The sequence below is a fragment of the Olea europaea genome, unplaced genomic scaffold, assembly GCF_002742605.1.
Source record: "Olea europaea var. sylvestris unplaced genomic scaffold, O_europaea_v1 scaffold842, whole genome shotgun sequence".
NCBI lineage: Eukaryota > Viridiplantae > Streptophyta > Magnoliopsida > Lamiales > Oleaceae > Olea > Olea europaea.
This window is the reverse complement of record NW_019266865.1, coordinates 162,124-184,361: the sequence shown is the minus strand read 5'-3', so window position 1 is coordinate 184,361 and position 22,238 is coordinate 162,124. Positions and strand designations below refer to the sequence as shown.

At 41.2% G+C, this 22,238-nt stretch overlaps 1 pseudogene; it reads right to left on the bottom strand.

Annotated features, from left to right (window-relative positions):
• Window positions 1-5,653: 5,653 nt before the first annotated feature.
• Window positions 5,654-21,133, bottom strand: LOC111391828 (annotated as a pseudogene).
• Between the last annotated feature and the right edge of the window lie 1,105 nt (window positions 21,134-22,238).

Sequence of the window (22,238 nt, the reverse complement as noted above, 5' to 3'; positions counted from 1 at the left end):
ACTGTAAATTTTGATGTTTTCAAGCTCCAAATTGATGGCAAGTTCCATGGCTATGATGACGGCCTCATACTCTGCTTCATTATTAGTCGCCTCAAATTCGAACCTGAGTGCACACTGAATGTCTATGAGCGTGTCCGGTCTTATGATTATGACCCCTGCACCCAAGCCCGAGGAGTTTGATGCACCATCTACAAAAATTTGCCACACGCCTGTGGAAGAGTTCGAACTACAATCTAGCCCCCGAGGCCTTGGGTGAGTTTTGCAATGAAGTCAGCTAAGGCCTGAGCTTTGATAGATGGACAGGGCTTGAACTCTATGTCAAATTCTCCTAGTTCAATTGCCCACTTCAGTAATCTTCCTGAGATATCTAGTTTCTAAAGAACATGTTTTAGAGGCTGATTGGTGAGCACTAAAATAGGATGTGACTGAAAATATTGTCGAAGCTTTCGTACTGCCAATATCAATGCAAGGGCAAGCTGTTCTGCCAACATGTATCTTATTTCTGCGTCAAGTAGGACTTTGCTTACGTAATAAATGGTTGTTGGGCCCTGTTAACCTCTTTCACTAAGACACCACTCACTGCATTCTGAGATATGGCTAAGTACAAATACAAAGTATCCCCGGGCTCAGGTTTGGTGAGGATAGGAAGAGAAATGTCTGCTTCAGCTCCTGAAAAGCCTTCTCGCACTCTTCATTTCATTCAAAGCAATGATTACCCCTGAGGTCTTTGAAGAAGGGAAAGCACCTGTCTGCTGCTCGGGACATGAACCTGTTTAAGGTGGCTACCCTGCCTGTCAACTTTTGAACTTCTTTCTTGATCCTTGGTGATTCCATTGCTGCCAAAGCCTGAATCTTATCGGGGTTGGCCTCAATCCCCCGATGAGTGATCATGAAACCCAGAAACTTTCCCAAAGCTACGCCGAATACACACTTCTCTGGGTTGAGCTTCATCTTATATTTTCGTAGGGTGGCGAACACTTCCTCGAGATCAGATACATGTCTTTCTATCTTCTTGCTCTTTACCACCATGTCGTCAACGTAAGCCTCAATATTCTTCCCTATCAAATTAGCAAAGATTTTGTTGATCAATCTCTGATATGTTGCCCCAGCATTCTTCAACTCAAACGGCATGACCCTATAACAATATATGGCAGAATCAGCCATGAAAAAAGTCTTCTCCTGGTCCTCTTTAGCTATAAGAATCTGGTGATACCCTGAGAATGCGTCTAGGAAGCTATACAACTTATTCCCGAATGTGCTATCCACAAAATTATCTATCTTGGGGAGCAGGTAACTGTCCTTAGGACATGCCTTGTTGAGATCTGTGAAATCAATGCAGACTCTCCATTTACCATTAGCTTTCTTCAAAAGAACAATATTAGCGAGCCAATCAGGGTATTGGACCTCCCTTATGAATCCTGCTCTTACAAGTTTGCCAACCTCTTCGTAAATAACCTCTCACCTTTCTGGCGTAAACTACCTCTTCTTTTGCTTAACTGGTCTGGCCCCTGGACTTTCGTTGAGTCTATGGACTACGACCTCAAGGTCTATCCCTGGCATATCCTCAACCTTCCACGCAAAAACATCAATGTTGCGGGACAGACAACTGATGATTTCTTCCCTGAGACTGGCGCTGAGATCCTAACCAATAGTCACTATTTTCTCGTGCTCGAGCTCGACCATCTCCAATTCTTCAAGAAGTCTGATAGTTGCATAACGTCGGTACTTATTCCTCGGATGCTAGTAACATAGCACTGTCTTGCAGCTGTCTGATCTCCTCGAACTACTCCAATGCTATGACTCGTTGGAAACTTCATGGCGAGGTGAAAAGTGGATACAATGACTTGAATCTTGTTTAGTAGGGGCCTTCCCAGGATAATGTAGTAAGCCATGGGAGTGCTAACCACTTGGAAGGGCGTTATCTCCATCACCTGTGCTTTGTTAGAACCCAGAGTAAGTGGAAGGTCAACAATGCCTTTTGGGACAATGATACCACCTCCATAACCTTGAAGTGGAGTTGTTACTGCCTTGAGTTGACTGGGGGATATCCCCATCTTTGCGAAAGCTCCTTGAGAGAGTATGTTTGCTGCACTTCCGTTGTCTATCAAAATTATCATTACCTTAAAGTTGGCCACGACAGCCGAGATGACCAAGGCGTCGTCATGAGGACATGATACCCCTTCCATATCCTTTGCTCCAAAAGTTATGTCCTCGTGTTTATCGTGGAATCCATTCGGAGTATGAGCATGCTGTCGAGCATATTGCTTCCGCCCATTATTAGTGTCTCCCCCAGATGCTATGCCTCCAATGATTATATTAATTGTCCCAGCGATGGGTTGAACACTGCTTTCCATCCCTGGGTCATACCGCCTGTCACGATCAGTCCTTGGGCGTTTAGCTTGACCGACGTAATTCTTTAAAAATTCTCTTTTGATAAGGGCTTCAATTTCTCGCTATAAAGCATGACAGTCCTCTGTGGTATGCTCATGATCCCGGTGAAATTCGCAATACTTGCTCCTATCTCTTGTGTCAGGGGACGACTTTATCCTTGAAGGCCACTTCAACTCTTTCGTATCCTTAATCTCCATCAAGATGTTTGTCTTAGAGGTGTTCAACCGAGTGAGAGGTGCTGGCGACGCCTCATTCCTACGCTTATCCCGAGGAAGCTCATGCTGGGGGACCGGATCATGTTGCCTCTTATTTTCAACCTTTTCATAAGGATGACTAGCTCTCATTTGATTCAATGTTTCCTCCATATTGATGTACTTTTCAGCTCAGTTAAGGAGCTCGATCACTGTCTGTGGTGGGGTCTTTGATAAATACATTTTGAAGGCCTCACACTTATGGCATAGGTGAGGGTAGAAACTGCTGCTGTAATGTGAAGGTCGAGTATTTGAAGTCTTTCCTTGTTAAATCTTGTCATAAAACCTCGTAGGGTTTCATTCGATCCTTGGCGCAGTTGCATGAGAGAGGCCGCGGTCTTCCTAATGCGCTTGCTACTTGCAAAATAGGCAGAGAACTTATCGGCCAAGTTTGAGAATGTGGCTATAGAATTGGGCTCTAATGTTGAGAATCAATCCCTAGCGGCATTAGTCAGTATTTGTGGAAAGGCCTAGCACATCACCTAATCCCGTGCAACCTGTAAATTCATCACATTGGTATACACATTGAGATGATTGATCGGGTCAGTCGTCCCATCATATTCTTTAATACGAGGATACTTGAATCTATCAGGCAGGGGATATGACAATATCTCCGGTGTAAATGGAGTGTTCAGGGTAAATCCCGTTGGCCCCCGAGCATTCTAAAGTAGGCCAGCTGTAATTCCTTCTTAAATGATCCGGGTAATCTCACCAGAATCCATAGTCACCGACCTCGAGCCCGAGGCCACGTTACGTACACCCGAGGTTCCTACTTCATCGCCAGTTGCGGGATTGGGTGCTCTAGCTCGAGCATCATTCATAAACCCATCATGTCCTGCTGGTACTGGTGACGGATGCGAATTTCTTTGATTTAGTAGCTGAGTTAACGTGGCCACATGTTGATGAAGCTCTTCAACAGCTCTAGCCGTGACAACTGCTGGATGGGGCGCAGATATTTCTAACGACTCTTCTTGAGGAGCCGGTTGGTCTTTAGGATGATTAGGATTGGAAACAGATGAGCTTGCTGGAGAAAGACCTAATCGTGTGTTAACCATGGCTTTTGGTAGCGTTTTCCACAAATGGCACCAATGATGCTACCAAAAATAGTACCTGTTGATTTCCTGAGCTTGATAATTTTGATAAAGCACGATCATAATCTTTCGGTACCTGAAACAAAGGCAACGAGGTATGTTCTTGTTGTCCCTCCGATGCTTAAGTCAGAAAGGAAATTATGTGCGTGAGGCTATAAACTGAGAATAACGAACCCGATTAATGGCCCAAGGTTCTGTATTTATAGAGGTAGGTAGTGTACTCCTAGTAGGATTGTGCCAGCTGGATGTATTTATCCAATGGAGTCCTGTTTGTAAGAAATGTCCTATTCGTAATAGAACTGTTTGACTAGTGGTATAAGAGTTGATATAGAGTTCTTGGGTGTTTAGGTGTCCATACATCTCGAAGACCTGTTAATGAATGATGACCCCGATGACATATCCTCGAGGACCATAGAGGGTGAGTTCATATTCGTATGAGCAAGTCCTCGAGAAGCTTCCTCGAGGACCAAAACACACCGAGGACCAAAGTACCTCGAGGATATTTGGCAAAAAAGGCGAGGAGGAGCATGTATGGAGTCCTCGAGGAAAACGTCCTCGGGTATACAATGTTGGTATCATCACCATCCATGATTCTGGAATTAATCATTCACATATTTGCCTTCGGACGGGACAAATCCTCATTAATATGCAAGCAACATATTTCAGATACGGAAATTGTATCTATTGTCGGTTTTCACTTCAGTTCTCTTTCTCGTTCTGATTTCCAAATGGTTCTCTAGGTGCCTAGTTCGAAAAGTGATTTTGCATTACGTTGCCGGTGCACGAAGGGTCCTTCATTTCAAATCTAATCTTGAATATTTGACCGAATTACCATGTGTTGAATACTGCGCTGACGGATTATTATTTTCTATGGTCAGTTACTCGTCAGGTTGGTTTTCTTATTTTTCATCTCTTGTGCATGACTTACAAGAGATGAATTTTCCTTGTTAAATTAAGATCTTCAAATATTCGGCCATTGACGTGTTAGTTATTGCACATTAGCTGGAATATTAATAATTTTTTTTTTTCTTTGGGAAATAAGTGGAGAAGGGGAAAGGTCAAGAGAAGAGTAGGAAGAATAGAAGACAAAGCAGAATTTCTATTTCTACTTCTCTTAATTGGTTGACTGGCTCTGCTCCTTGTGTTTTTATTTTTCCTAAAGCACAGATATGTGTAAAACAAGCCAGTTCAAGTTATACTGGGTAATACAAAAATAATTGGAGAAGCTATTCTCGCGCATAACCTGGCTTACCGGTTTGAATTCTGAATTTGTAGGGTGCTGGTGGTAGACCTTGCTTTGGACGTGGAGCTGGTGGCTTTTGTGCATGCTACCCTTGGATGTCAATTCTTCAAGTTCTATCGTATTGCAAATTTACATGTGCATAGGAATTGACATGGCCGATTGGATTCTTAGAATTGCTCAAAATTTTCATATTGTGCCAATATATATAGTTTTGTTTATGCTGTTTAAGATTTCAATGGATGAGTCCTGATGGCAGGATTGTTTTTGAGTTATTTAGAACAAGAATTTTTATTTTAATTCCATACCCTTTTTAGCTTAATTGTTACTTTTATTCGGTACTACATTGGTTACTTGAATTAAGGAATGTCAAAATAATGAAAGTCCATCACAAGCCGAAAGTGTGCAATTTGATATAATTAGTAGAATTGCAAATCCTAAAAGACAATCAAAGGAGGATATACATCATAACCAAGACGGAAATTACTCATAAAAACCACGAACTTACATTATCAATTTTATACGAGATTCAAACACAACAGCCTAGCAACCTTTCAGACAAACACTAGCACAAAAATTAAAGGTATACCAGACACTTAAAAAGGGATTGTTCCCTTATCGACTCCTTGCAGATCAATAATATGGCTAAAACATGGGGGATAGCAATATAATTTCACCTTTTAATCCACTTCTTCTATCTTGCTCTCTCCATTGCCATCTTCCTCAAGTGCGGGCATGTCAGCATCCTCGTCAATGCCCAATCCCAGCTTCAACATTTTGTGAATTCTTGATGCGAACGTGTTAGGATCGTCCAGACTGAACCCAGAAGTCAAGAGGGCACTCTCAAAGAGTAGCAACACAAGATCCTTCACTGACTTGTCATTCTTATCAGCCTCCGCTCTCTTCCTCAAATCCTCCATGATTCCATTCTCAGGGTTAATCTCCATTGTCTTCTTGCTAGACATGTAAGAGCCCATGCTACCGTCCCTCAGTGCTTGCGCCTTCATGATCCTCTCTCCATGTTTGCAGTCCAACCATACTCTCCAGTAACCAAACAGCATGGTGAGTTTACAATCCTATCGGAAATAACTACCTTCTCAACTTTGTCTCCAAGAATGTCCTTGTTAACCTTGCAAAGGCTCTCAAACGGCTTCTTTTTTTTTCTTTTTTCTTTTTTTCCCTCTTTTTCCTTCTTCTCTTCCTTGGTTTCATCATCAAGTTTAAATCCTTCCTTGGTGGCAGAAACCAGCTTCTTGCCATCATATTCTTTAAGCTGGCCAACAGCATATTCATCAATGGCATCGACCATGCAGAGTACTTCATACCCCTTCTTCTTGAGTCACTCCTAGAAGGGTGAGTTCTCTACAACTTTCTTGCTCTCGCCAGTAATGTAGTAGATGTCCTTTTGCCCCTCCTTCATCCTGGTCACATAATCCTTTAGGCTAGTCAATTCATCGCCACTCTTGGTTGAATGGTACCAGAGCAAGTCAGCCAATTTAGCCCCATTTTGGCTGTCCTCATGGATACCCAGCTTCAAATTCTTGGAGAAAACTTCATAGAATTTGTTATAGTCTTCCTTATTCTCTGCAATCTCATTCAACATCTCAATGCACTTCTTCACAATGTTCTTCCTAATCACCTTAAGAATCTTGTTTTGCTGCAACATCTCACGGGAAATGTTTAGGGGCAAATCATCAGAGTCAACTGCACCCTTGACAAATCCAAGGTATTCAGGGATGAGCTCCTCGTAGTTATCCGTGATGAAGACCCTCCTAACATAGAGCTTGATGTTGTTCATCTTCTTGTGGGTGTCAAAAAGATCGAATGGAGCCCTCTTTGGAACGAAGAGGACAGCCTTGAATTCAAGCTGACCCTCAACAAAAAGTGCTTGACAGATTGGTGATCTCCTCTGGCTTACGCAACCAGACGAGTTTTTGCTTGTTGATTTGATGCCACTCGTGAGAAACTTCCTTGATCTTCTTCTTTTTTCCCTTCTCCTTCTCTTTGTCCTCATCAACCTCCTCAATATCACCCTCTTCTTTTTTTGGCTCATCATCCTCATCATCACTAATTTCTTTCTCGGTTGTCTTCTCAGTCCAGATATAATTGGGAAAGCTAATGAACTCGGAGTGTTTTTTTCACAAGATCCTTGATTCTCCTCTCCTCCAGGTATTCCAACTTCACACAATTTAGAATGCACAATGAAATCAACATTAGCCAAATATACAATCTCAATTTTTTTTATACCCACAATTATTTACCCGATCTTCCTTCAAGAAAAGGGTGATCTTGGCTCCCCTGCCAAGTTGCTCTCCGTTGACATCCCTTGTAACAGTGAACCAGCCTCCAGCTTGCAATTCCCAGATTATTGCTCATCATCGTTGTGCTTGGTGGTAACAATCACCTTCTCTGCAACAAGATAAGCAGAGTAGAAACCGACACCAAACTGTCCAGTCATACTTACATCAGCACCAGCCTACAATACCTCCATAAATTCCTTTGTGCCAGACCTCGCAATTGTGCCAAAATTGTTCACCAAATCTACACAATTCCAACAATTAAAGCCACTTCAGCCTCACAAACTTTAAATTATCTTCAAAACTTAAGAGTGAATATGAATATCCATCATAAATTTAAATATATTAACAATGCACTTGTAACTAAGATCTATTGAATCTGATCGTATCGATCAATTTAATCAAGCCTTTTATTTTCCTAGTTTTGCAATCTTCAATTGTTACTTGTCAGATTCCGAGAGTATATGTTATTGACATACACATAATCAACACAAACGACTAAAATTAGAATATTGACTGACTAATTTATACAGAAATTAATAACAAAGGGAAAATGTCGAAATTTTAAAAATGCATGTGTTATAAGCATGCAATAACATACTTGAATGGTTGAATGTGCATTTATAAAACTCAAACACAAAAAATTCTCCGGATAAAGAATTTATCAGAATCTAAATTCTATCATTCTCAATGGTCATGCCAATCCCGCTGTCAATGATTGACAGAGTCTTATTCGCCTTATCTGGCACAAGTCGAATAAACAACTCCGGCTGCACATCAAGCTTACTTTTTTCCGTCTAGCTCTCAAACCGGATCTTATCCAAAGCATCAGAGGCATTGCTAATTAGCTCTCGAAGGAAGATCTCTTTGTTACTGTAAAATGTATTTGTTTCGCGCGGGTTCGTCGCTAACAATTAAAAAGGGATCAGACGATTGTGTAAGGAACAAACCTCTTGAGACAAAGTCCCAAAAAGGGGTGTTTTTATTGGCGGTGGCTTTACAATCGGAAATTAAAAACAGAATGCCTCCAAGGGGCGCAAGCACACGAGTTACTGAAAGAAGTGTTTAAATCTAAGCTAAGAAATTTAAAGTTACATGTTCTCTGTTCGAGATTTTTTGATTCGGTCATTTGCTCTATGTCCTTCCTTCCTTTTATACTCCCTGGATGATCTCTTTGTGATCAACCGCCTAAAAACTGCTGGATCGTTCTATAACTGCCCATTTTTCTCGTAATGGCCAACTTGTTATGGAACAACCTTTTCTAACTGCTGTCATTACTCTTTGTCGTTCAACCGTCTTCAATTAAGTTCCTTGAATCGTGGAACGTGATAGGGCTGTTTTAATAATTGCTTTGATAACTGCACTTCTTGATAACCACAACACTTTATGTTTGCTAAGACCTTGGGCGACTCGAAGGTTTGGGCGAGAATAGAGTAACAGCTCTGGGCGACTGCATGGCACTCCATTCGCTCAGATTCTGGGCGACTTGTAAACTTGGACGATGGTGTTACCGCATTCTTGGGCCTCCCTATTTGGGCCTTCATCTTGAATTGTTTGATTGGGCTTCGTTCTTTGGGCTATCTGATTTGGGGATCCTCCAATTGGGCTTCATTCCTTGAGCCGTTCAATTTGGGCTGAATTTTTATGTGTCAACAATTACCCCTCAATATGGCAAAATTAATACCAATTATTAAATTTTGTCATATTCACTTTGTGTTTCCAGCAGCATTCGAAATTTTCAAGAATTTCAATCATTATTTTCTTCCATAGCTTGAAAAGGTGCGACGTTTTGCAAACCCTTATAACCCCCAAACACGCCATTTCACTGCACCATTAAATCACGCCTCACTTTTTCGCGTTTCTCTCCCACGATTTACTGGTCATCTTTTTGCTTCCCTGCTACGTAACTCTGAAAAAAACTCCGTTTCATCCCTAATGGCTACTTCACAATCTCAATCTGGCAACTCCTTTAGTTTTGATGACTTTCAGAAACTTCTGAGTCGTCCATACATAACTCTGAACTTTCTCGCGCCTGCCAATGTCGAACTCAATGAGTTCTACCTAAGTCCTTTCTTCAACAATGCAGAGGCAGTCGAACAAGCGGCTGTGGGCCAGCTGTTTCCTTGTACTCAAGGCCCTCCATTTCTAAACTCTCTACCGCTGGGGCCACTTCGCGAAAGAGGTATTCGCACTTGGCCTAAATCTGATGTAGTTTTTCGTAGGTGGCATGCTCGCCTTGTGGACCATGGTCCTACTAAGGCACTTTTTGATAATGTTAGGATTTCTGATTTGTTAGAAATCTCTATTCAACCCCCTACTTTTGATTCAACACTTTTTCGGTCGCTTTGAGTTTTTGGTCTTCTGAGTATAATACCTTTATTTTCCCTCTTAGCCCTATGTCTATTACGTTAAGGAATGTTGGGGCCCTAGTGAATCTGCCACCTTTGAGTGATACCATCTTTCCTGGTATCTTGGTTTCTGGTGGCGCCGCAAAGTTTGGTAGAAACTACACCGAGTCTTATTCAAGTCTGCAAACCCTTCATAACCATTCGAGCGCTGAGCCTTTCCATACTGAGCGAGTGGCCTTTCTTCTAGTTTGGCTTTGTAAATATGTTTTGTGTGTGCCAAGCATAAAGCCTTCCCTGAGCTATTTACCCATAGCGCACGAATTAGCGCATGGCAGGCCTCTGAATTTATGTTCTTTCTTTTTGGCTGCCCTCTATAGAGGCATGGCTTCTCTTCAAACTCAATTGAAGAATGGTGCATCTCCCACTGGCAGTGGACCTCTTTGGTTCACTCAAATGTGGTTGAGATCCTATTTTCCATTGCTTGGTGCTCCATCAATTTCTCGCTCCTCTGCTAGCTGCTATGGGCTAGCCATTGAGCCCCTGGCTCCTGTAAATATGTCTAGAATGGACATTTTTTCATTCTTTTATTCTTTGGATTCAATCCCTTCATTCTTTCCTTTTCCTCCCTTTTTGACTCTAGACTATGTGCATCCTCCCTCTACTATAGATAGCGCGAGCATCTCTCTGCTCATTTGGATCCAGTTTTTGACCGGGAGGGAGTTATTTCATGATATTTTGACTGGGACCAATGCCAAGGCAGGGGTAGAAATATATGCTCCCCAATTTTTTGCTCGCCAACTTGGTTTCGGCCAAACCTGGCCTGTTCCTCCTTACTATTCAAGGAATTTGATTGACCGCTTCCATATTATCAATAAGGCGGAGGCAGAGGTTATAAATGCTCACAATCTTCTTTTGACGAGCCATTTTTCATTAGCCCCTTTCAATTCTAGCCATGTCATCCATCCCCTTTTTGAACAACTCTGGCCGTCAGTGAAGCACAGATTGTTTGCGACTGATGCCAATCGTGCTTTTCATTCACTGGACCAGCCGAGCATTTCTTCCCCTCCTCCTATTTTAGCCACTCCTTTGTCCATCCGGAGTCCTTCTCCTCCTCGTCGTGCTAAACAATCTGCTCGTCCATCTTCTTCTCTCCCTGCCAAGCCTACTACAGCCAAAAGTGCCCCAAGCCACAAACGGTCAGCCTCAGTATCTCCCATTCTGGAGGATGATGTTGATGATGATGATGATACCCCTCTTATCATCAGGAGGAAGGTAATTAAATTGGTTTACTCACAAGCATGCTTTTCCATACTTGAAACTTTTCTGTGTGCTGATGATCTATTTAGACTTCTCAGAAAAGTTCAGCCTCTCCTTTAAAGGCTTTGGTATCGACAGCTCCTGCTCCATCATCTTCCGCTAAGGCTGCTTCATCCAAACCAGTTGATGAAGGGACTACGCTTAAAGAGACATCTTCAGTCCCAAAATCCTCATCACAACCAATGGATGAGCCACCTTCTTCCCAGGGCATTAACCCCCCAAACATCGAAACAGAAGGTAATTCAGTTTTTTGATGCTTTACCTTTACTTGTGCTATTGGTTTCTGATTTGTTGCTTTTGAGTTTTGCAGATGCTCCTATGAGTCTACCCGTTGTGGCAACATCTTCTCACTCAGACAAGGGGAAGTCCTCACGAATGGTGGAGTCACAGGTGGCAGACTTGGCCGAGGATATACCATCTTCCACGATTATTGATGAGGTAATCTTTGCTTCGCTTCTATTTTCATCTTGTTCGTTGTAGTGAGAATCTTTAATATTGGCAATTTTCTTTGCAGGATGCTGACAAGATTGTGCGTTCCATCCAAGACTTGTTCGCTTCCTGGGGGCAAGTCAAGACATCTCGCCCTGTTCCATCTGGTCGTCCTGCTACTTCTTCAGAGGAAGATTTGAAGTTCTTCAAGCAGTCGATATTTGAGTACGTGTTCTTCATGGATATGGACGTTGGTAAGGCTAGTGCTACCAGACACAAGGATAAGTTTGAGCATTTGAATGCAAAGTTGGAGCAAGCACTGACACTTCCGTCGCTCAATCTTTCTGCCGATTTTAAAGCGACGTTGAAAGTTATCCATTCCGAGGTCCTCTCCTTGCTGGTCAAGAATGCTGAACTAAAGGTCAAAAGTACTCAATATCTTCGCGCCGTATCTGAAAAAGAGTCTTTGCGTCTGGAGATCAACAAAGCTGAGGACGATTTGAAAGAAATATCTTCCGAAGTCATGATTAAAGACTCTTTGATGGTTAGTTTGGCTGTTCAGATGAAGGAACTTCAAGCCAAAATGGATGACTGCAAGGCGAGAATGGCTACTAAAAAGCGCAACGCCTCCCAGGGAATTGAGCGAACTAAGTCTTTGGTCGAGCAGTACAAGAAGTTGGAAGTTGATGATGATGTCGTGGCCGAATTGAACATCACTTCCTCTCGGCAGAACGAGGATTCGGAAAAACTTAGGGAAGGAATTCGTTCAGTATGGGGTGGATTGTAATTAAGACATATGACGCCTTAACTTTTCTTTTTGTAATTTCGCATTCGACTTTCCCTTTGTAACCTTGTTCATCATTAATGAACATATATGTTAACTCCTTGTGCATTTATTTGACGTTTGTCTTTTAATCGCCAATTCTTCAAGCATTTAACTGCTTTGTGCTAAAAATCTTGCACATTTTCTCTTGATATTTCCACCTCTTTTCCCAAGACTTTGCGCTACTTAATTCCATTTATTAGGCAGAATGTGGCTGCTCATATTCTGTCTCTTCATCTCCACCCCCTATAAATGTACGTATGCTTCGCATCTTCCATCTTCATCTTTATCTTCATTTTCTTCTTCGAAACCAATTTGCTGCCATTGTTTGGCATTCTGACAATCAATCCAAAACCTTCGTCTTCTATAAAAATGGATTATTTGGTCCGCCCATTTTACTATTTACCTTGATGTTACCTTTGGTATGGGAGGTATAGGAAATATTTTTTGGCCAGCAGCAAAGTTTTTCCCATCAAAGTTCTTCCCATCGTCTCTTTGTTCTTTACAAGGAGTTCGATGATAGAAGGTAATTTTTGGAATGCTTGCGGGCCACCTTGCTTGCTGAGGGTGCTTCTCAGCCTCTTTACCCGCCATTGCAGCGATGCATTTAGGAAGACGGTGCGAGGCCAATCCACCCCATTACTCGGCGATCCCGCCATTGCGGCGATGCATTTAGGAAGGCGGTGCGAGGCCAGTCCACCCTCTTACTCGGCGATCGACCGGGAGATTAGCTTACTTTTAATTGTAGTTTGTAGAGCATCCATTATTTGTATTTTTGCAACTTTGTAATGAACGTTTGATAATAAAGGACTTTATTTGAACGTATTTCGCTCTGACCTTGTTATCCTTAATCGTTCAACATATTGTGATTATGCTTTTATCTGTTCACATTCCCATAAAGAAGGAACATATTTTTTCAAATATTTGCCGTTAATGAATCTTACGTGCTTGGTGATATCTAAATCTTCCAAATGATACGCTCCATTGGGCAACACACTGTTTATTTTGTATGGTCCTTCCCAATTAGGCGACCACTTCCCGTACTTTGAATCCTTGCCATCCAAAGGGAGTATCGTCTCCCAAACTAGTTCACCCAGGCTAAACGACTTGGCTATGACTTTTTTATTATAAAACTTAGACATTCTTTGTTTTTTAACTTGTAATCTATCTAAGACGTCCAACTTTATTTCGTCCAACCCCAATAAATTTTGAACTAGTGATTCGGTATACTCATCATCATTTAACTTATGTTGCAAGCACACTCTAATCAATTGCACGTTGATTTCCATAGGCAAAATGGCCTCCTGTCCATAAGTAAGTTGGAAAGGAGTAACTTTAGTACTTGACCGAGGTGATGTTCTATAAGCCCATAAGGCCTTGTTCAGACATTCGTGCCAATTTCTGGCATTTTCATCTATCATCTTTCTGATGATATTTTTTAGAATCTTATTAGAAGATTCTGCTTGTCCGTTGGATTGAGCGTAATATGGTGTGGAGTTTACTAATTTAACCCCAAACTCGCTCAAAAATTTGTTCACTTGATCCCTATTCAAAGATGTTCCGTGATCTACCATCAACGTTTGTGGAATTCCAAACCTATAAATGATGTGATCACGGATAAACTCTATGACATTCTTTTGGGTGATCTCTTTCAAAGGTACCGCCTCTACCCACTTGGTGAAATAGTCGGTTGCAACTATAACAGAAGTATGTTGCTTGGACGATGGGGGATAAATCTTTCCTATCAGGTCTATCGCCCAACCCTTGAACGGCCAATGTTTAATAATAGGTGTCATCTCTCGTGCTGGCGCCCTTTGTATTAGACCATGCTTTTGGCATGCTAAATAACTCTTTGCATACTGAACGCATAATTCTCCCATCTTTGGCCAAAAATATCCACTCCTACTAATTAACCATCTCATCCTTTGGCCAGCTTGATGAGATCCACATATTCCTTCGTACACCTCAGCCATGATCGTCCTGGCTTCTTGCAAACTTACACACTTTAGCAATACACCATCAGAGCGTTTCTTAAACAACTCTCCATTTATTAGTGTATAGTTCAGCAAACATAGATTCATTTTCCTACTAATCCTTTCATTAGGTTATTTAAAGAACCTTTTAATCTCTGTTCTCCAATCCATTGCATCTCCATCTTGTATACAGTGAAGTTCAATCCTTCTTGCCCTTCTTTGAGTCACGGGCAATATGGTTCCATACTTACAAGTAGACTTCAAATTACCTTTGAGTACCCTGAGGCCATTTGTGCCAACTCATTTGCCACGTCGTTATATATCCTATTAACACATTGAAGTTCTACTTGGTCGAATTCTTCTAACAATTCTTGGGCGATCTCAAATTGACTTATAATGGAATCACTTTGGCATTTAAAATCACCAATCAATTGGTGAATTACCAATTGAGAATCGCCCCTAACGATCACATTTTTTACTCCCATATCTACCATTAGTTCTAGGCCTACGATTAAGGCTTCATATTCGGCCTGATTGTTGGTGCACATTCTGTCTAAAGTGAATGCGAACTTGTAGCAAATCCCTAAAGGATTAATCAATACTACTCTACTCCTGCACCTTTAGAGGTTTTTGACCCATCGAAATACAACACCCAAGGTTTTAGCTCGAATGAATTGATCTCTAATTCAATTTCTTCAGGCATGTCAAGGCATGGATGATCGGCTAGAAAGTTAGCCAAAGCTTGATTTTTGACTGCCTTTTGAGGTATATATTGTATCTCGAATTCTGATAAAGGTAACGTCCAAAGGCCTACCCTTTGGTGTAAAATAGGGCGCGAGAACATATACTTAACTAAGTTTATTTTAGAAATTAAATAAACGGTTACGGGCCGTAAATAAGCCCTTAATTTTGTACATGTGAAATACAATGCAAGATATAATTTTTCGATAGCAGAGTAATTACATTCACATTTCGTTAACCGTCTACTTAAGTAGTAAATTGCCCTTTCTTCACCAAATTGGTTTTCCTGTGCGACCATTCCAGCTATTGATTCTTTTTCAGCCGATACGTACACTTTCATTGGCCGTCCTTGGATTGGTGACACCAACACTGGTGGGTTTGATAAATATGTCTTCAGGCTTTCAAAAGCCTTTTGATGTTCTTCTTTCCAGACGAATTTGTCTTGATTTTTCAGCTTTAAGAGCAGCGAAAAGACTTTAGTTCACCCTGCATAGTTAGAAATAAAGCGTCTTAAAAAGTTTACTTGGCCTAGAAACCTTTGCAATTCTTTTTTGTTGCTAGGTGGTTTGACTTCTAAAATGGCCTCCGCTTTATTTTTATCAAGTTCAAGCCCTCTCTTGTGTACTAAGAAACTGAGAAAATTTCCTGTATTAACACCAAATGCACATTTCAAGGGATTCAACTTTAGCTTATATTGCTTCCGCTCAAACGAACATCTTAACTGTTCGAAATGGTCCTCTTCTTTAATGGACTTGACTACTGTGTCATCTACATACACTTTAACAAACTTGCCTATCATATCATGAAAGATTAAATTCATTGTCCTTTGATAAGCTGCCCCTACATTTTTTAGGTCGAAAGGCATAACCACCCATTCAAAACATCCTAGAGACCCAGGGCATCTAAAGGCAGTTTTGTGTATGGCTTCTTTAGCTATATAAATTTGATTGTATCCTGAATACCCATCCATGAAAGAATACATGACATGTCCGGCAGTCGAGTCTACTAAAGAATCCATCGTGGGCATTGGATACTTATCTTTGGGTGTAGCTATGTTTAAATTCCTAAAGTCTATACACACCCTTAGTTTACCATTCTTTTTTAGTACTGGCACGATATTGGACAACCATTCGACATATCTGGCTGTTCTAATAAAACCTGCTTTCAATAATCGCTTTATCTCTTTCTTAATCTCAGGGAGTACATTTGGAGTAAAACATCTAGGAGTCTGCCTATGAGGTTTAAAATTAGGCTTAGTTGGTAACCTATGTTCCACCAAGTCTCTATCTAAACCAGGCATTTGTTCATATTCCCAAGCAAAACAATCTTTATACTCCTTTAACAAAGCGATTAATTTATCACTAACCTCTTGATCGAGCATCTGGCTGATGAATGTTGGACGGTCTTCTCCTTCATTGCCAATATTTACTTTGATCAGAGGGTTTTGTGCTTGAGCGTATCCAAGTTTGATGATCCGCATCACTTCGTCGTCCAATTCCCTTGTAAGTACTTCTTCTTCTAAACAGTCCACCTTGTTGACTTCTCGGCCAATGCTTTATTCTAACTCGAATACTGCTAATTTGTCCTTCAGTGCTTTCAGGGCTGTCTATTCTTTCGCCTTGTCATTGCATTCCTTATTGAAAGCCATTAGTCTGGCTTTGAAGGCCTGAATATCGACCATTTGCTTTTATAACTTAGAATCCATTCAAGACTCCTTGATTATTCTTTTGCCAATTACTGACTCTTCTAGGGCCACTATATTTGGCCTCATCTGTCTGAACATTTCAATGAGTGCGTCCACTGAAAATGGTTCTTCGCTTTGCGCGACAACTTGAGTTTCTTCCCCATCTTGTACTACCCTGACAGGTCCATAGTTTCCTTCGTACATGAACTTTTCCACCGAGTTTGCTTCTGTGACAAAAGGCCTATGATCGGCCTATACCACCTCTACTGCGCCTTTGTTATTCCAAAAGATCAGGCATTGATGGAGCGATGAGGGTATACAACGACTTTCGTGTATTCAATCTCTTCCTAGTAACACATTGTAACTAGTAGGACCGTCTATTACAAAGAAGACTGTTGTCCTAGTAGTCGTCCATATAGTTATGTCCAATGGCATAACTCCCTTAGCTGAAGTTGCTCCTCCATTGAAACTCGTAAGAATGACTTCTGTAGGAATCATGTCACCCTCTGTCTTTGCGAACTTCCTCATCATTCTAGATGGAATGGTGTTTATAGCTGCTCCAGTGTCGACAAGCACTTTTGCCACAGGGATGCCGTTAACTAGAGCTTTAACGTACAATGGCCTCAAGTGTTTAGTTAATTTCATGGCTGGCCGTTTAAAAATAACCTTTTCGACAGCCTCTATTTCTACTTCCTGCTTGTTTTCTGTCGAATTATCCCCCTGTGATAAGTCGACGTACAGCATATTGCGTTGAACCTCTGTCTCCTGAATTTCCTTCTTACTGTTTTCTAATGCTTCCTCATCAGTTATCCAACCTGTGGGAGGGGGCATTATTCTTGGGGGTGATCCATACTTTTCAGAGCGAGGCACTATTTTCTTCCTTTTGGGTGTCCCGTACAGTACTTAGAAATCGAAAGGACGCCCAGATGGTTCTCCCAACAAGTCTACTTCGCGAACTCCCTCCCGATGTAGTTGCTTCAATAGAGTATTGCGCGATACTCCTCTCCTTCTTCCTTTTGCTTCTAGGTCGATTTCTTCTTCAATATCTGTCATCCTGTCATCTTCTTCATCGATGTAAGCCTCTCTAGAAGTCTGGCCTTCTTCACATTCCAGCACGCAAGCCTCTCCTTCGTCGTCCTCCCTTTCTTCTTCTTCTTTTTCTTTATTCTTGAATTCATTGGCCAGTAAGTAATTATTGGTCACGACAGGAGGTAACGTACCGAACTGAATAGTAAGGGGTTGATCTGGATCCTCTCCATCCCTTTTGTCCCGCTCAAACTTTGATATCCCAAAAGAAGTTTCTAGCAGCTCTTTCATTGATTCATCTGTACCAGTTTCTTCACTATACTTGAGAACATTTTGATTGGCTATTTTGAGCAGTTTAGGCGCTTTAGGATGTGGCACTCCCTGTTGTTGCCTCATCATTCGTCCATAGTTTTGTTGGAAACGCCTTTGTTGGGTTCTAGTCATCTCATCGAAGGGTACTGCTCTTCCTGCATTATACTGGAACGAATGTCATACATTTGGCCGGCGAGGTTGCGGCCTGAATGTTCTCCCATTATCTGCTGGCCTGAACTGCCTCTCAAAAAGCGGTCCTCTATAGAATGATGTACCTCGCCCTCTACCAGGCTGAGTGTTTGGGAAGAAAGTAGGGTGATGGAGATGTTGCCCTATCCCTGGTTTCTCCGTATTTCCATTCACTTCTCTTTTACATCTTGCACACAGGATGTCTTCGTCCTTTTTTGGTTCTTTCCCCTTGATTCGTTCAAAAACACTGGGATGTGGTCTAAGATCCTCTTCTCCATCATCTACGACCAACTTGAATTTTTACAACTTGTTTTTGAAACCAGACGTCACCATGTTCACTCCAAATGGCTGTGGAAAAGGATTTTCATCCACTGCCATCTTCTTCTTATCGTCGAACGTAATTCGTCCTGATTCAATGGCATCCTGCAATACATGGCGAAAAATCAAGCAATTGTTAGTCAAATGTGACCATGTATTATGCCACTTACAATATTTTTTACCCTTAAATTGTTCAAGGTTTGGCAATTTATGCTTATCGCTCAGCTTTATCTGCTTATCCCTATATAATTTATCTAATATAAGGTCAGCTTTGGTTACATCGAACGAGAACGTTCTAACCTTTATGTTTCCATCTTTCATGGGCTCATCTTTGCCTGACGGTCTAGGCTTAGCCATTATAGGACAAGTATACGTGTCTCCTTTGACCAATTCAGCCAAACACATTTCGGCTTGGTCGTATGACTTGTCGCTAATGGTATGAACGTCAAAATTTGGGTCTTTGTAATAAGTCCCTTTACTAGAATTTTTCATCTGCTCTTCTTCTCTTATCAGTCGCTCATACCTAATCACATTCGCACTCAACTGGAAAAGGTCAGAAAATTCCTTGTTTTGGAATTTCTTTTTTAAATCAAAGCTCAAACAGCCCTGAGCGATTTTGACAAATTCTTTTTCGGGCAGAGGTACAAAACACTTGCTTCTTGCTGGCTTGAACCTTTGTAGAAAACTTTCTGCCCATTCGTTTGGCATTTGACGTAGATTCGCCAAATCAGCCAAAGTGACTTCAGACTCAGTTTTATAAAACTGAGCGTGAAATAGCTGTTCCAATTGTTGCCATGTTTGAATAGAGTTCGCTGGCAAGTTGATGAACCAAGAGAAAGCTACTCCTGTTAATGAACTAGGGAAAATCCTCATTTTATGGTAATCAGGTACATCACCACTTTGCAATGTGAATCGCCCTATGTGTTCTAGAGTAGACACCTCTCCTAAACCGGTAAACAGTGAGAATTCTGGCACTTTATACCCTCTAGGCCATGGATATGCTTGGTCTACCCAATCAGAATATGGCTTTGTGTAAGTCGGCCTAATGACAGGACGCACCCCAAAAGCCATCTGATCCTGTACAATTTTCATAATCTGATTCATCAACATGACGTTGGGGTCATATGGAATTCCTACAGGTTGGTTAACCGGTTGATTTGTATGAGGCCTGATGTTTGGTCCTTGATTAGCAACAAAGTTACCATGATTAGGGCCATTACCATTAGCCTGAACATCTACTCCCTCATTAACACGTGGGGTATTCTGTCCATTGTTTAGGACATTATCTCTTACATTTGGATTACCCCCCAAGTTAGGCGTACCACTACCATTGTTCTGATTTGGCACTGCACCACCCCCTTGGTTTGAGGTAGAGGGACCAGAAAGTGGCTCTACCCCTTGATTCGGATTTAGGACTGAGGGATTATTTCCCACAATTGTCCTAATTTGAAAGTGATTTGCAAGAGGTATAACCGGTTGACATATTTGGCCTACTAACTTATTCATTGTTTCGTTCAAAGTGTTTAGTTGTTTGGCCATATTGTCATAATGTGCATTCCCATTTTGGGTAAATCTTTCCATATTATGAATACTTCGAAGATTTACTTGTTCAACGACATCTTGTGTGAGTTCTCCAAGTAGTGCACGCATGGTTCGAGGACTCAACTCTGTCATTGGTTCGTAACGACTGTTACTACTCTGATTCTGTCCATATGTTCGTGGAGAGGCATGCTGCTCCTCATATCGCTCGATCACAGACTGGATTCCTCCCTGACTTACTGCTTCCTTATCGAATCTCTGTAGCATATTGTTTCACCTTTTGTATTTTCAACACCAAACACCACTGTCCCACTGGGCGTGCCAAATTATTTCGCGCGGGTTCGTCGCTAACAATTAAAAAGGGATCAAATGATTGTGTAAGGGACAAATCTCTTGAGACAAAGTCCCAAAAAGGGGTGTTCTTTATTGGCGGTGACTTTACAATCGGAAATTAAAAACAGAATGCCTCCAAGGGGCGCAAGCACACGAGTTACTAAAAGAAGTGTTTAAATCTAAGCTAAGAAATTTAAAGTTACATGTTCTCTGTTCGAGATTTTTTGATTCGGTCCTTTGCTCTATGTCCTTCCTTCCTTTTATACTCCCTGGATGATCTCTTTGTGATCAACCGCCTAAAAACTGCTGGATCGTTCATAACTGCCCATTTTCCTCGTAATGGCCAACTTGTTATGGAACTACCTTTTCTAACTGCTGCCATTACTCTTTGTCCTTCAACTGTCTTCAATTAAGTTCCTTGAATCGTGGAACGTGATAGGGCTGCTTTAATAACTGCTTTGATAACTGCACTTCTTGATAACCACAACACTTTATGTTTGCTAAGACCTTGGGCGACTCGAAGGTTTGGGCGAGAATAGAGTAACAGCTCTGGACGAGTGCATGGCACTCCATTCGCTCAGATTCTGGGCGACTTGCAAACTTGGGCGATGGTGTTACCGCGTTCTTGGGCCTTCATCTTGAATTGTTTGATTGGGCTTCGTTCTTTGGCCTATCTGATTTGGGGATCCTCCAATTGGGCTTCATTCCTTGGGTCGTTCGATTTGAGCTGAATTTTTATGTGTCAACAGTATTGATGATCAAACTCAGAAGCTGGTTGATCTCCGCGTGGAAACCGAAGGTCTCCGCATTTGACATTTGAACATCCGCCATTGCAATACTATTGTAACGATGAATTTAGATAGAGAATTTTATTGGAAAAAAGAGCTAAACATTTTGTGGAATACAGGGCGATTTTGAAGTAAAGAGAAGGGGAAAAGATAAGGGGGAATTTTATATGATGTATGGTAAGCGTTCTGGGATGTTCTATTGGTGGGAATATACACCTATAGAAATGCGAAGACTCAGCCATCTGGACTCTTCTACTTCTATTTTCTTGCACTTGAGTCCCCATTCTTTCATTTTTGGTAGATGGATTCCCAAACTATCATAATTGCTGTATATCCGGACGAATGGAAGAAAATTGTCCAAAATTCCGTCAAATTCACTCGCCTCTCATTTTTTTGTTCCTTCCATTGTTCGTTTCAAACTCTTCTGTCCCCTCCTTATTCAAAATTGTTCGCAAATTTCACAACGACAACAACTAAATCGAGCTACCCAGCTTATCTTTGTCCATGCTTAACAAATAAAAAATTAAAAATATGTCACTGTCACAAATTACAAATTTCAGAAATTCCTTATTTATCAATAACAAATTATTAAATTAATTCGTTACACACCATTTTTTGGTCATAAATCACAAATATGTCAAAATTTATTTATCGGTCACAAGTTATTTCGCGATCATAAATTATCAAACTAATATAGTTTCAAATTAACAAATTGTGAATTACAATTATAAATTTTGTCAATATCTCACATTTTTTAGGTTACGTATAATTTATTGATCACAAATTTTCTATTTTATATGTTACATATTATTTATTGGTTTCAATTACCCAAATAATTGGTCACAAACGCACTTTATATCCCAGCCCAGCCTTACCCTACTCCACCATCAACACCAATTGAATGTCAAGCCACCTTATTGTTACTACCACTACTTGTGACCACCACCAAAATCATCACCACCTCCATACTATCGCCAGCACCTCCACCACCATCATTGCCACGCCATCATCATTTGCAAACCATCAACAACCACTCTAAAACTTCAACTAAGCAGATCTGAGGAGAAAGAAACAAGCACAAAAACTTAAAATCATTTCCGCCACGTTTCACTCTTGCAATCAACACCAATCACAAAACTACATTTGCT